Raw genomic sequence first — 16,064 nt, 5'->3', positions numbered from 1 at the left:
CAATCGTATCGGGTCGCGTTCATGCAGCGCGATAACTTCCGAGCCAATTTTCCTTGTCCTCAGTCGGGTGCGCAGCTGCCGTCTTAATCATGCCCCTCATATTTCAGAAGTAGGGAAAAGCTGCCGTGACGGAAATTGCTATGATCCCATCCAGGGGTTTCCATTTTATAGGTCGGCAACTTGCGAGCAACATCGTCGCTTCTCCCACAATGTATACGCTCCCTTTCTAGGGAGCTTTAGCGGGAGGCTTCGTGTCGTGGTGATTGTTTTTCACAGCTTTAGTTATAGCGCTGTTGTGTATGGCCCATAAACGTTCCTCCTGCATCCATAAGACTTGCGGTAATCTTCAACATTATTTGCTGAAGTGCAGTGAAATCGGTAACGACCGAGAATCATCTTTTGAAACAGTACAAAGTTTTATGGTTTGCCACAGGATAGAGTGAATGATACATATTTCCGCTTTGACTCTGGGCATTATTCCGTATGTGTCGCGACTACTCGGAAGATTTTAAAAGTTACACACCTTGCATGTGACAAGTGATGGACTAAGTAGTCCATCACTCGTCTTTAGACGCTAAGCCTGGCATTTTATTGCTGATGATTTCCTATGTGTGACGCTCGCACGGAAAGAAAAGGATAGAGAGATAATAGAAGAGAAAGTCAGGGAGGTTAACCAGATGGTAGTACCTGGTATGGTATACCCTGCACTGGGGTTGTGGAATAGGGGGTTCAAAGAGAGAGACAAGAAAAAGAAACAATAAGGAATAAAACACAATTATGAGGTTCCTCCATCCATAACCGTGCACATGTGCACACACACGAGAGTGTTTCATTCAGAGTCGTTTTGATAGCTTAATAGCGCTTGGGTTTTCTGCCACGTTAGGTCTAGTATATTCTTTCTTCTGATAGAGGCTGGTCGTCTAACTTTCTGAAAGTATATATATGACCAAGAGATTGTCTCGGTGTACTATACTCCGGACAATCGCAGATAACATGTCGAATTGTTTCTTTGTCGCCACGGAGTGCAGAGGCGGTGGTGTCAGCCACCTCACACTGGGACGTGGTGTGGTGATATGCGGGCTCGCTGCATATTGCTGTATGCTCTATATATATTTCATGGATCACCGACATGTACATTGTTGCGTCGCGCTAGGTGCGTCGCAACAAAAAAAAATGAAAAGAGAGATCATGTTTACAATCTAACCTGCAAGGAAGAAACCGACCGTGGCACTTGCCTGCATAAATCGCGTGGCTAGATTCGTCTGCATCCTACAACATCCTCCTCTGTAATGATTACGATCGTGGTTTTGTCTGAAAACGGTGGCCATCGTCGACAAGAGCCGTCTGTTCTTTGCACGTCTGAAAACATTGAGTGCGGGGTCGTGTTTCCTCAACGCAACAGGCCCGGACATGCACTTATCCTTCCCAATATATAGTGCCTCCAACACTTGCGTGGGGCCTTTGATAACATTGCCTCGAGGCTTGCACTGAACTACGTGAGGTGGCGGGGGCGATGCCGTGCACAGGCTGCCGAAGTATAGTGGGTGTCTTGCGGGTTTGCGTCGTGGTCAGGGGCACAGAAAGCACACGGAGACGCAAAAACGTTTGGCGTGTGATCAGATGTATGTCTAGTCGTACGGACAATCGCGTCCAGCAGGTTCCGCAGCGAACTGCGATATTCAGACGCATTTTGCCGCGAGTTGACGTGCACGCAGAAGACGCGAAGACGACGGTGCATGCAGGCGTCGTGTGTATATGTGCCTTCTTGTTGCGTGTGTAAAGCGAAATATCTCCTCAGCAATCAGCAGCTATAGGCCAAACATCGGTCTTGTTGAAACGTTTCGACAGTTCGAGCAGTCATGTTCCCCGTCGCGTCGCGTGCCTCTCATCTCGGAATCATCGCTTATCGAGAACAATTAAGGATGCATGCTTCTGGTAGTTGGTACGCAACTTAAGTCGCATACACAGTGAGGTATAACCACGGTGTATACCTCCTACACCGTGGGTATAACACACATGCGCAGCACTCGTATAGTTTCCTCATATTAAATAGAGGGAAGTCTGACGCGGCGATCGTTCAGGGAGCATGGGAACTATGGGTAGTATACATGGATTTGCTTATTGTCTCCGTATTTGAGGGCCTTGAATCGAGCCTTGCCGCGGTGGTCTAGTGGCTAAGTTACTTGGCTGCTGACCCGCAGGTCGCGGGATCGAATCCCGGCTAAGCGGCTGCATTTTCGATGGAGGCGGAAATGTTGTAGGCCCGTGTGCTCAGATTTAGGTGCACGTTAAAGAACCCCAGGTGGTCGAAATTTCCGGAGCCCTCCACTATGGCGTCTGTCATAATTATATGGTGGTTTTGGGACGTTAAACCCTACATATCAATCAAATCCTCGAATCGCTCTTGTGGCTTCGTTTATCGCAGAGTTTCGGTTCTGTTTTAAATAAAAGAACTGTTTAAAACTTTGTGACCCGATTCGAATTGGTCAGCCTAAAATATTAAGGTGGCGAAGCGTAACTGGTAAACTATCGCTGATCGCTGTTTCGTGACAAAACAGCTTCAAGCCATGCGAAGCTAAACGGCAAACGGCAAATATTAGGCAAATCCATGTACTATAACCCATAATTCCCATGCTCGCTGAAGCGGCGTGCTCTGTAGCTCCCACAGAAGTGCACTAGCGCCAGAGTTCATATAGGAAACTCTATGGCAGTGCTATCCGATACGTTTTGCTTCCTGGCCTTTGCAGTGTTGGAGGTGCGTATATGAGATGCGGTAAAGCGGAGATTTTAAGCATCAACCGCCCACGTGCATGGCATTATGCTCCCTGCGCCATATATCTGCAAAGAGATAGCCAAACAAACAAACCTATATAGACTCGTTCAACGTGATAGATTGCGAGGCGGCGCGTTTGTGCATTTGTAGAGAGAGAAAGAGAGAGAAGCAAGGAAATATAACGCAGGAAGGTTAAGCAGACGCTCGTCTGGTTCGCTACCCTGCAACTGGGAAAAGGATAAAGGTGCTGGAAAAGATATATATACAGAATGATTCTATCTGTATACCTGGGAGCTCAATTTTGCGCTTATGAGCATCGTGCAATAATTCTATATGCAATCAATATTATCAAGCTATCACATAAACCAGCCCTCTTGATGCTAATCGCCCAAGTTCGAACTTGTTCTATTTTATATATTTTTTTTTACTGGAAAACTTTTTCAGCGTTGTTTTTGATACATTGCACGCTGATAGTGTGCATATACGCTCCTCCACGAATCTTGTGCATGCACACGCGCTTCTGTTTGTTTGGTTCATGGCTGGTTTATATTACGGCAGGTGTTTGCGGGCGGGTTAGAAGGACTATATTAACACAACAAGAAAAAGTCCACTGAACAATGCGTGTAAGTGGAGAAGCGACGCCACGTGAGGCTGCTGTGGCGCCAGCTGGCGACTGGTGTTCAGTTCCGGACGCCTGAAGGTGATTTCTAGGCACGGAGCCGCGACGCTGAAGAGTTTTATTTCTTGGACGTGCAATAAGCAAAGGGGTGAAGGGATACACGTAGTTTTGAGAACAAGGAAGTCTGACTGCGTGGTGCGCTGGTGTCGTGTATTTGAATTCCTCGAATAATTAATCGTTTTTCATTGAGCTTGTAATTGCCGAAGAAGCGAGCTGGCGTTCTGCCCCTTCAGGTGGCAGTTGTCAGCTTGTTTCCTCTCTATTTCTTCTCTGTGCTATATACATATTTAATAATAATAATAATAATAATAATAATAATAATAATAATAATTGTGCGAACAATGTTGCGCATATATAGTATTCGTCCCCGATATACTCAGATGTACACTTCTTACCATCTATTGTAGAGACTCTAAAAACAGGGAAATTACATTCGCTGTATAAGTAAATTGATAAGCTTACCACAGAGAATTATTATTTGTTGTGAGTGTAAACCTGTTTCACGGCAGTATGACAATTTTCGCCAATCTTCGATACAGCAATATAGCGTAAATTAGCTCGCACAGGACGGTGAATATAAGTCTGATGACACTCTCGTATATGGAATATTATCCGATATGCGTCACTCAAGGTCGACAAAGTTCGGGTATGCGTTTCTGGTTTAAATATACTTGTGCAAACGAAAATGTGAGGTGATCGTAGAAAATATTCTAGATATTTTATGTCTAAAAAGCGTTCTTTTCTTCTCCCATTTCTTTTTGTTGTTTTCGCTGCTGACGCTGCTCAATGCCATAACAAGCCTACTTTTTCGGTCATCCTCAGCGAAGGAGGTGGGCGGAGATTCATCCAGAACCTTCACATATGGAGTTCCCTCAGGTTACGTTAGCTAAGCCGTCATTTAATGTTTGTTAGCCGTTATTACGGTTGGTCGTATAATTAATACGCAAGCGCTTTATAAAGGTCTATAGTTGAGGGTCGAGTTGCGTATAAACGTGTGAAGGCTTTGTAGAAAGCCTCGTTAGTCACGCGGGCGTCTCTGTTTGAAAACCTCTCGGAGAAAGAAACATTTGTGCGTCCTTTTGTTTTGAAACCTGTTGAGGAAAAAAAAAAACTGGGCGCCGAAAGGTTTGTCAGAAATCATTCGGTGGCTGAACGCAGCTCGAAAGAAGAAGCAAGAAGATAGTCCCTGCGGAGTCGCTTGAATTTTCTCACGATCCGATTCTTGAGTCTAACCTTAAAGGAAGCTAGCCCTGTTTTCTTCGTTTTTTTTGTTTTTGTTTGCGTTTAACGTCTAAACGGTCTTCCGCCACCGTTCCGCAACGCGAATGCTATTCCAAGAACAAAAGGGAGGCGTTGCACGTGTTATAGCAGCCGCGTATCATTCCATCATTCCCGCCTAAACTCGCGACGGCGCACCGCCTCACGGAAGAGTGTTTTTTTTTTTTTCTCCTTAGGGCGTGTATCTCGTTATGCCGGCTTGTCACCGAAAACTTTGCAACCGCTTTCCACCCACACACAGGCAGCAGCCGGCACGTGTGCTATAGGAGGAAAAAGCATATATATAGTCAGAATAGGCGGTCGCTTCAAACTCTTTGCAACATGCGCCTGCAAGCCGCCCTTTGCGAACGGAACCCACGTAAACGCTGCGCCGTCTAATTGTGATGAACTAGATTTTCGCGCTCACCGAGTCGAGTCGCAAAAGCGCTGTCGAGAGCAAATCGGGGGACCTCCTGCGCTATTCTCGACACACTGAAATTCCGCCATCTCGTCCAATTTCGTTATGGTGACATTTTTATCCGATCATAAAGCTCCGATCATAAGGCTGATCAATGTTGGCGAATAGACCAATGGCGGAATTCGACCACGTATAGCTGTCTCTTGCGCACAGCTGAGATGGGTGCGTCTTGTCCTGGCGTCAGGCCTTCACTGCACCATGAGACCTACCGAGAGGTAACCCTGTCCTACTTGTCGGTGCTCATATTGTCGGTGCTTATTTGCCCGATACGGCTACTGTCCTCTCTCTGATTGGCTTAGAGTGCCGCCTGTAAGGAATTGGGCAATGATGCGGAATTTGGAAATCTACAGAATAGCATCCCCGGGCCTGGCATCGGCAATATGCGTCTAACGCAGTTGTTGAAAAGGTAGTGATACGAGACACAACGTTATGCAGCGAAATCAAGCGAAGTCAAGGTGTCCACTGCGAGAAGGGTGGGGATCGAGCTTCCACCGTATAACTTGCTGCAGGTAAGCTTTTCTTCTCCACCGGTCGTATTCGTGCCCGTAGAAAGCGAGAAACTACGGGAACAGCAGACAGCCTACGAAGTGGTTGTGGTTCTCTCTTATGCCGTTGTTCGCTCTGTGTTTGGTTTTCTATGGCCATGTACCAATCGGCCCAAATAAGCACGTTGCAGTCCTTCGTTCGTTTTTGAAGGAGGCGCATTCCTCGCAGTAGTGTCATTTTCTTCAGGCGAGCCGTGCAGAAAGAAGCCTCGAGAATGGGTGGCACCTGATGCTCCGTATTCACTTTTTTTTTCCCCCGCATCCCGGAGACGGGGTTCTCCTGATGCTCCGCTCTATAACCGCGTAATAAGCGGGTGCGCGCGCACACCTGATATCAGACTGCGGCGGCACGCGAGGCGACGGGACCGTCCGACGCATCCTCGCCGCGCTTTGCAACACCGCGCGTATAAACACAGCGCGGGGTTCCGCTCCGATTCGCGGCACCACAAGCGCCGCCGCAAACGGAGACCGGCGGCGGGGTGCAGCGGGCCGCAGCTTCGGCGGGGCTCGTCCTTTTTCTTTCTCTCCGTTGTCTGCTATACGGCACTTCGTGTGTTTCTTTGGTTGCTCTCGTTGAATGACGGGCTCTCTCGTCGCCTTTGGCGTGGGTGCCTTGGGAGAAAACGCGTCTCTCTTCTTTTTATGCTGTTGCGGTCACGTCGAAACGCGGGGCGTCGTCACGGTTGCCGGTGGGTGGCTTCTTCGCCTTGCCTGTCTTGCCAGGACGCGTGGAGCGTGCATGTTCCACTGCGCGGCGACAACAGCAGAAGAGAACGCGTCCGTCTGAACCGGGCAGCGCGGTTTGCTGCAGTCACGCGTACGCTCTCAATTCGGTCAGGAAGGTTCGCATCCTCCTCCCACTTTACTCCACTCAGAAAAGAATGTAAAAATGTCGCGCTTTTGTCATTTTTCAGTTTTTGAGAAAATTGCTTCATTTTTTATGTGTGTGTGTGTGTGTGTGTGTGTGTGTTTGTGCCCGAAAAACGAGAACCCTGGGAAAGTGGGTTCGGAGATGCATTCATTCGCACGTGTGTCTGTCTGTGTGTGTGTCCGTGTCGTCAAACCTTGTCCCCGTCCTACGTGGACCGTCGGAGCGACGGGTCGCGACGTTTTTGAAAATGCAGTACGTCGTCCGGCTGGTCGTATGACGAGCCACGCAGTGGCTGATTATGCGTTTATAACGAGAAGGCGCCTGTCACGTGGGTGGTCGTAACCCTGTCCGACTTGCCGAGTTCTTATGTCAGGAGTCGGCATGGTGCTGGTTTCGTGCAGACTCCCCGACCACCTGTAACCTGTTTGTTCATCACGCTTCTCCACCTCATCATCATCATTCATCATCTCTACAATTTGTTTTAACCTGGGCGAGCTGATTCTATTTTATGTACAGAAGTCCAAGCTAGTTGGTACTGCATTGTAAAACAGCGCAAAAAAAAAAACATCAGGACAAGATAGCGCCCGTGTTGTCTTTTTCTCGCGTATTCGTGTTCGTCTGCGCTATTTCACAGTCCATTTTATGCCTGCTAGTTTATTAATGTCATCACCCCATCCAAACCTTTGCCGTCGTCAGCTACGTTTCCCACCTATTCTTACCACATTCCGTTGCTCTTTCTGTCGAAGATGCTGGAGGACCGTGTTTAGGTGCACGTTAAAGAACCCGAGGTGGTTGCACTTTCCGTAGCACTCTGCTATACGGATTGCTCCACAAATAAATCGGGGTTTGAACACGTATACAACATCGCGCATATATGCCGTCGTGATTACGCGAGATTGCGTGGCCCTTTCTTTACTCCTGCGAATACACCCATTCCTTTGGTTTAGCGGTGACACGACGACGATCGCAGTGTGCGTCGTGTCTTCGAAGAGCGCACATCGAAGGAAGGAGTGAGAGAGAGAGAGAGATAAATAGAGAGGAAAGGCAGGGAGGTTAACCAAGCTTGACTCGGTTGGCTACCCTACACTTGGGGTGGGGGAAAAGGAGAATAATAGAACGGAAAGAGACAGAAAAGAAGAGGAGTAAGAAAGAGAAGCACAAATAGTCAGCTCGAGACTACACAGCACGGCCTCGCACAGTTCTTTCACAAGCGGTCGTGAAGTTTGGTGGTCCTTAAAAAGTACAAGTTAATAAGAAGGCAGGGAGTGCGGCGGCTGCATTTCCGATGGAGGCGGAAATGTCGTAGGCCCGTGTGCTCAGATTTGGGTGCACGTTAAAGAACCCCAGGTGGTCTAAATTTCCGGAGCCCTCCACTACGGCGTCTCTCATAATCATATGGTGGTTTTGGGACGTTAAACCCCAGATATCAATCAATCAAGAAGGCAGGGAGGTTGACCACACACCTGTCCGCTTAATTATAACCTAAATCGGTGGAGTGAGCAAGGGGAGCAGAAATACGGAGGAGAGATAATAAATATCAGTGAATGCGCTGGCACGCGTGTGGTGCTGTACGATAGCGCACATCGAATTCGCAAGTATAGTCTGTATTCCCCGAATTCAGACATGAGTCGCGTTCAGCGGGGTGATATGCATATATAGCCTGGTCAAGCTTTGCGAGGCACTGACATTGCACTGACTTGGTTCGAGGAATTCGAAACGCTTCTTTCGCGTGTGACGTCAACCGATGCGTCCGCTACTGCGACGCAGGCGTGCCCGATGACGCGATTTCACTGTTTGGCTTTCGCTTCCTCCTTTTTTAATGCGTGCGCGGAATAGCATAATCGATGACAAACTTGGTTCTCGAAAAACAAAAAGAAAGAGGTGAGTGAGTGATCTCTTTCAGCTCTTTTGTTTGCGTAGCGCGCTTCGCTCTTATCGCTGTTTGTGAGTTCTCGGTCCGCGAGCCGGTTTTTCTCGCTTGTTTGTACTCCTGCGGCGCGCGCGCTCTTCGCCTCGCTGCGAAGCCGAGAACGCGTTTGGACGATCCGGTTTTATTGTTTTATTTTGTTTATCTCGGTCGGTGCGGCTATATACTATATAGCAGCGCATTCCATTCCTTCGTATATTTCGTGGCCTTGTTTTCATGGGCCCGTTTCTTCTCTGGTTGCGCGTAGCAAAAGTACGTGAAACTTCTTTTTGGTTTTATTTTCCGCGTCGGCCGCCGCGCTAATGACTCCCTAAAAGAAAACGTCCGTTGACGTCCTCCAGCTGAACTTCGCCCATAAAGAAAAAAAAACAAATATGGAAAGATGAAAAGCTGCTTAGAAGTACTTAAAAATTGTCATTCTAAAGTCATCATCTCTGTTGTATAGACACTTACCAGGCGGCCGCAGTAGAGCTCAATGGATGTGTGGCGCTGTGTTGCTGAGTTCGCGATTGCGTGTTCGACCCCACGCAGCGGCTGCATTTCGATAGAGAGAAATGCGGAACCGCTGTTGAACACAGACTTAGATTAATGATGGAGAACCATAAGTGACCCTAAGGGATGCAGAACACACGAAGAAGTCGAAATTGATTTGAACTCTCCCCAACAACGCTGTACCTCTTATAACCATCTCGCACATGGTCTCGGTTCGTAAAGACCCAGAATTCTTTTTTGTATAAAATGCGAAAGAATGCAAGGAAGACACTCTCTGAGGTATACACCTTTGCACGGGAAGGAAAAAAACACCGCCATGATGGGCTGTGCGCGGGAGTACAAAGGTTAAGGGCGCAGCGTTGTCAGTGCATTTTCGAGGGGACGCGCCAATTTGCACAGCCCAAGGAGGGCTATGGCGGCGCCTAGGGAGGCGTTTATGAAAAGGTGAATACTCAGGCGCGGTTGATTGGTGACCAAACGTAAGCATTGCGTGGCGCGAAAAGCTGTTCCCGGTAAACGTATGACGTCATATTCAGTCATAAACGTCTGAATGATTCGCATCAACGCCACCTACATGTAGCAGGAGGCATGACGCGTGCGAGAGCCCGTACGCCGGGCGCTGCCATGTCATTGCGCAACCTAGTTATGAGCGCATGCGCACACGGCGTTTCGCAATGACGTAGTGCACGGTCGAATAAACTGTTGGGACTGCACAATTTCCGTAGAATTTTGCGGCAGAAGCGGCCGCGCCGTACGGACGACGCAAGAGCGTTGGAGCTCTGCCACGCAGTTTTACGGTGTACCGATGATTCACGCCGGTGAGCACTCCGTATGGGCCGTTGCGTTATCTTCGCTGCTGATGGAGAACGCAGATACCCCGCGTGGTTGCGTGTATACTATACGCACTCTCTCCGGCCTGCAAAGTGTGGTAGCCACTCCTCCCTCAATACTACGGATCCCCACTTTCCTATCTCCTTCTTTTTCCCTCTCGTTGGCTGTCTTCTTCTGCTTCTACTTTCCTTCTATACTTTTTATCCCTCCTTCCCCCCACCCCTATAGGGCACTGCGCCGTGTCGCCTGAAGGCAGACAGAAATTAGGTGCCTTTTTCCTCTTCATTCTAATCACTACCACCACCACCACTACGGAGACGTGAAAAGGCTGTACGTTAATGCGGAAGAAGGCATGGACCTTACGTCATCGCTTAGCGTTGCGGGCGTGCCTCGCTAATCGCGCGCACCTCTTCGACACGCTAGTCACGCTTCGGCGGCGTCAGAGGATTGCGCGCACGTTATTATTTTTTTTTTTCAGGAAACACGAGCGCCTTGCGCCGGCTATTGTGGAACCGCCTACGCACGTCGCGAATGGACGCTCTGTACGAGAGCAGTACACGTGCAGCCGGAGCGTTGACTCGGTGTAAACAGGCCGCGTATTTTCTTCCTTGGTGACTCCTCGATGCAGTTCGAGAGCTGCGAAAAGTGACCAGCTCCATCGATATAGCCTCCGATATACACCGACTGATCCACTCATGTGCCTGTCCTGTCCGCGTTCTGTGGACCCGCCGGTCTGCACCGGCTCAAGTGGAAGCAGATGCCGCTTGCCATCCAGCGACTGTTCAACACCCGCTGCCTCTACTTCGTTTGTCCCCGAAGGACAGCTTGCTTGTGCACAAAGAAACCCTCCGGCGCTCCACGCGTGCTCTCATTCCTCCGCGTGGATCTGACCTTCCCGGCGGCTTAACTCGCCGAGAGGAGGTTGCGCTCAGGAGGATTCGTGTGGGCGCCGCCTTGACTCCTGCAATCCGGGCTACATGGACATCTGGTGCACAGCCTCCCCCAACGACGTGCCCATTCTGCGTTGCCCCAGCCACAGAGGCAACGCTTGATCACCTATTGGGAACCTGCCCGGGCCTTCACCAGGCTCGCACTCGCCACCTACGCGGCCTTCACCACCACCCCGGCCGACCACCTGACTTGACGCGCTGGACGCACGGTCCACTGCATCGACAACTCCTGGCCTTCATACAGGAAACAAAACTTTTCCTTTTTATTTAACTGATGCCGTAGGGCATACTAGCGCCAATAAAAAAAAAAAAAAAAAAAAAAGACTCCTCGATGCTGCGTGTTTGCCTTGTGCGGTGTCGATGATACATACTCCGTGTTTGCATCTGAGGTGGCAAATGCAGGCAGGCATGAGGCAGTCTTCTGGCATGTAGTGAAATAAGAAAACAAAATCTAAGCGATCTTGCCGTCTGGGCGCGCACATTGCTTTCACCAGTGAGAGAATGTACTCCGTACTTGAATAAAAGTAATCTTATGCGAAACACAATATTTTGACCGTCGTGTCGAGTCCCTGCACGAAAAGCGACATCACGACATCCGTCCTGATGCTAGAAATGGCGGTTCACGTTTCCTTATGAAACGATGCGATAGGTGAAGCGCATCGCGGGTTCCCTGAATGGGTGAATTCTGTACGCTGTGGATATATTCACAGCGTATACCGAATGTACGCTTAGTCTATAGTCGATCGTTAACATGTTCCACTAGCTTTTGTGGTCGGTTGTGTACTTTGTCGTATACATGTGCCCAACGTATAGCTAAGTCGACGCAAGTCGAGCACCACCGACGCTTCTCTTCAACTCCCCCTGACGATACCGCACTCGATCATTTGTACTACTACTACTACTGCGTGAAGCAGCGTCGCGCGTGGAGTGACTCAGACCGATCCGAGTCATTTCCAAGTGTCATTCCGCTTCGCGAGGGTCAGCCCGAGACTGTCCCCGCCCCACTCCTCATGTGAGCAGAGCCAATAACGATGCCGCCTAGGGGGGGGGGGGATGTCCCCCCGCTTAATGGCTGTCATCCCCCCCCTCAAATCCCCCCCTGGCTTCCCGTCGGCTCTCGTGGGCCGTGCTGCCGGCGCAAAGGAGCATTAAACCGCCGCCGTGGTAACAGACCATCTGCGGCAAAGTTTCGTCTATAGCCGTCCCGTACGTAGCGTGTGCGTGTGTGAGGTCGCCGTGGTGACAATATTTCCCGTCCCTGTGTGTCGCCACCGCTGGAACATTAACAGGTTGCACGCGACTGTTGCCTTAATGGCTGCCGACCGATGGCCCGTCTATTCTATTATCTATTATTTATTCTTTTCTCTCTTTCACTCGTCAATGGCAGTCGTTGAGGAGGACGTGGAAGTCATTTCCTGATACGGAGACGGTTTCAGCACTATGACTGTGCAGTAGGACACTTCCTTTCTTTATTATCTCGAGAGTTCTTTTTTTTTCTCTTTTGCTTTGCTGCTTTTGTTTCTTTGGTACTTATTTATAGCCATTTACGTTTGCGGTTGCTGCCTCCTATGCATGCATTTTTTTTTCCGCCTACGTTCTTCCTCGCGTCCCCCGCCTCGGTTGCGGTAATAATTGCGGTGCATTGTATCAGCCGGCCGTCAGCGCTTCTCTTGCGGCTTCCATTCAAGGCCGTGGCGTTTTTTTAGACGCGCCTTCCGTACTATAGGTAACGGCGGGTATAGCACGAAAGTAGGCATACGTGCGCCACGCGTTTCAAACGCCATTGGCTTGCGCTGTCGCGAGATGGCGGCGGGGGTCCGGAATTTTCGCTTTTCTTTGTCTTCGTCATTTTTCGACGCCGTAGAATTTTTCAATATACGCTTCAGAAAGCGTCGTATCCTCCCTCATAAGCGTCATCAACACGTGTGCCATTATGCCGCTTGCGAAGTTGCGCACTTTTGACAGGCACAAAGGTAACAAGAGGGACACGACACGCGCTACACTCGTCAATAAATTTATTTCAGAAAAATACTTTATATATATGCGCGCCCCCCCTCCCTCCCGGAGGGACAGAGTAGTAAAGGTCTATGAAAACTCATCTAATCGCATATTTTGCACACTCAACGATAGGATAATCGCGGCACGTGTAGAAATGAACTTCACAGTCCACGTATTCTTATAAAAAAATTAATTAGTTGCGCTCACTCAAGTGATAAAAACGAAAGCATATGCAGCGTACGCACTTGATAAAAATAATAACGGACACTTAAAAATATGCGTGCCAGAAGAGAGAGAGAGATGGGTGAGAGAGAAAATGACATAGACAAGTCGATCTTATGTGTATAGTGGCATACAAGTATTTCAGGCGCTGCGCCGTGCTCCCAACCGGCTGGTCGGTTGGTTTGGACCCAAGAGGAATGGCTCAACCCACCACGAGCGATCGGCCATGTATCGCGTGGCTGTAGAATTTTTGGGTAAAAAAAACAAAGGGATGGGTGAATACCTAAAGATCTTTTTAGATAAACGGAAAGATTCGCTGTCCTAACAGTCTATAATGAAGTGTTATAGAAAAAACAAGAAATAATAATAATAATTGTATAGAATATATGAAATATACTAATGACGAGAATAAGTACTGAGTATGTACTTGTGAAATGAGCATTGTAGCCGTTTTGAATATTTTATATAGTTATATACCGCTCCATATATGTCCTTGTTGCAATGGCCTGGTGCCGAAGCCTTTATAGGGACAGTAGTACCGTTCCAGACAGCTCAAGCCCGTGTTTTCGGCAAGCTGGTGTTAGAAATTTTTGTCTTAAATTTCTACACCTGCGGCATTTTGTAAAAAAAAAAAAAGTGCTGTATAGTTTTTCTCTGTGTACAATAGTAACAATGGGGGGAAGAAACAAATGCAGGTGTGTATAAATAAAAGTTTAAAAGGTGGAAACCTGTATCGCAATTTAGTAAATGTGGCTTCAAATTGTCCTTTTGCACACCGTGAGCTCTACCACTGAAACTTAAGGTGCTCAAAATCCGCGCCATTTAGTACAGAAGAGCCTGTGTGTTTCGGCAGCCAACCGGGCTGCAGAAATTAGGCGCCTTCTTTTTCTTCCAACCACCACCACCACCACCACCATACAAGTTTAGAAGTCCGCGGCATTTAATTACTCTGCAAAGGCGGATGCACTCAAGCCTGCACCAATGAACGCGCACCCCAGACTTCCGTCATAATTTAAACGGAAGAAGATTGCCAAGTGCATGAGGGGAACTATTTCTTTAGTCGCGGGAGTGGTCCCCGGTGGCGGCGCTTCGGTCGCATGGGCTGTTACTCTCCGGACTTCTTGAGTTGTACACGTGTGTAACTCTTCCAATCGACTTGTCCTCGCTCAGTGAGAGTAGCAAAGCTAAATAACGACGAGAAGAAAGAGTATATACGACGAGGTATCCACTCTATAATGCTTCCTTGATGACGCATTAATGATAATTGTTTATTCTCTCTCTCTTTCTCTCTCTCTGGGCTCGATTTCTATTTGTTTGACCGGAAACTTGGTCTCAAGCGGATGACATCTGTGAAAAAGTTTCTATTATTGGATTACGTCTAATAATCGGCTATAATTGGCTATAATATAATAATTGACTAGAAGTTACGAGGATGCTTCCGCTCCCAGCGAATTTGTGTGCGTTTGTGCTGTTAGCTTTCTTGAAACAGTTTTGAAACTCCCTACGTAGAGTTTATAATTTCTACGAAACTTATTGTATACGCTTTAGGGACAGGGCGTGTATATTTAAGTATATTCTCGAGCAGATATCGTAGAAACGTCACAACTGCCCGATCAAGGAGACTTCAAACACATCATTTGTTCTTGCGCGATTTTTTTTTTTCGCCCGCCAAGACTCTGGTTTTCCTAAAGCGTAATCTATAAATTGTTTTTAGCCTGGCTTTAAGGCCTGTAGGGATGAACCACATGCATTGTTGAGTGAGAGAATAAGAGATGACCTATTTTCGACCCAGCAATCGAGGATGATGGTTACTCTGAGAAGTGGAGGGGTAATGATCGCGCTGGCCCTACATGCAAGGGACACGTCTCAGTTTAAACTCGGAGCAGCGCCGCGGTGAACATCTCGAAGGATCTTGGACGAAAAACCATTCCCCGAAAAAAAGAAGGAAGAAATGCCGCGAATGCGAAGGGTTGGGCGGTAAGGGGTCTTTCATCACGACCACTCGATGTGGCTGCTGTATAGCCACACAAATCTCGCTCCGTTTTTGGTGCCGAGACAGCCGACGTGTCAACGACGACATTTTTGTTTCGTTTCCTTTTCTATTGCGGTCGAATGCTTCCGCAAACCCTTTGAGGCTCCGTCTCTTTCGCTGTCTGACGTGCAGCGCTCAGTCTTTTCCCCTCTGGTCGTCGGTTATATCACATCAAACCTACCCTCACCCCCCTCACCCCTCCCTGCTTCAGTTAAATCCGCTTTTTGGCCGCTCTCCGCGTGCCACTTATTCTACAGGGCGTTTCCGCCTCAACTGCATGTATATTTCTATCTCCTACTTCTTTCTTTCTTTCTTTCTTTCTTTCTTTCTTTCTTTCTTTCTTTCTTTCTTTCTTTCTTTCTTTCTTTCTTTCTTTCTTTCTTTCTTTCTTTCTTTCTTTTCTTTTCTTTTCTTTCCTTTCTGGGCCAGTTCTCTTCGTCAGCGCAGCCGCTTGCCTGTCTTCAACGATGCTCTTGTTCTCCCGTCTCTTTGTCGACTCGCTTTATGTCCGCACGGCTCGCTCCACTCCGGACTGGCGAGCTTTGAGGAAGCGAGTGATGCGACGGGGCCAACAGTCATTTTATTTCCTCTTGTCTTACTTCCCGAGCATCGTTGGCGCTACTTACGCATCGTTGCCGTTGATACAAGTCAAACAGTGTTAACACAGTGGAGAATGCTCGTTGGTGCGGTCCTACTTGCCGCGTTTCCTTACTTCTTTGCGGCGCTGCTTCCTTTCGCTGACGCACACCTTCGATTAATACTTTCCGAGACTATTCTTTAATGTGCGTGGCACTTTTAAAAAAGCTGCGAGTGTGGCCATATGCGTGGAAAATTTTTCTACATGAGTGCTGTATAGGTGAAAATTGCGAGACTGATTTGGTGTACTTCACGGCTACGATTGTTCCGAAAATCTCGGCTGATCACGAACTTCACCTAGTGTTTTGTCCTATATAGTTTACGGGCTTTCCACACAACTCCAGCTCAGATTTTTTTTAGATGTTTTGCTTCA

The 16,064-nt window shown here is 48.3% G+C and overlaps 1 protein-coding gene across 2 annotated transcripts in view; it reads left to right on the top strand.

The window, feature by feature from the left end:
• The window catches only part of baz (par-3 family cell polarity regulator), a 223,824-nt gene that overhangs the window by 41,892 nt on the left and 165,868 nt on the right, over positions 1–16,064 (top strand). The gene's annotated exons all lie outside the window — the stretch shown is intronic.

Source organism: Rhipicephalus microplus, chromosome 1 (assembly GCF_043290135.1).
Source record: "Rhipicephalus microplus isolate Deutch F79 chromosome 1, USDA_Rmic, whole genome shotgun sequence".
NCBI classification, from domain to species: Eukaryota; Metazoa; Arthropoda; class Arachnida; order Ixodida; family Ixodidae; genus Rhipicephalus; species Rhipicephalus microplus.
Note: the sequence above shows the minus strand (reverse complement) of the source record. Positions and strands in the feature narration are given on the sequence as shown.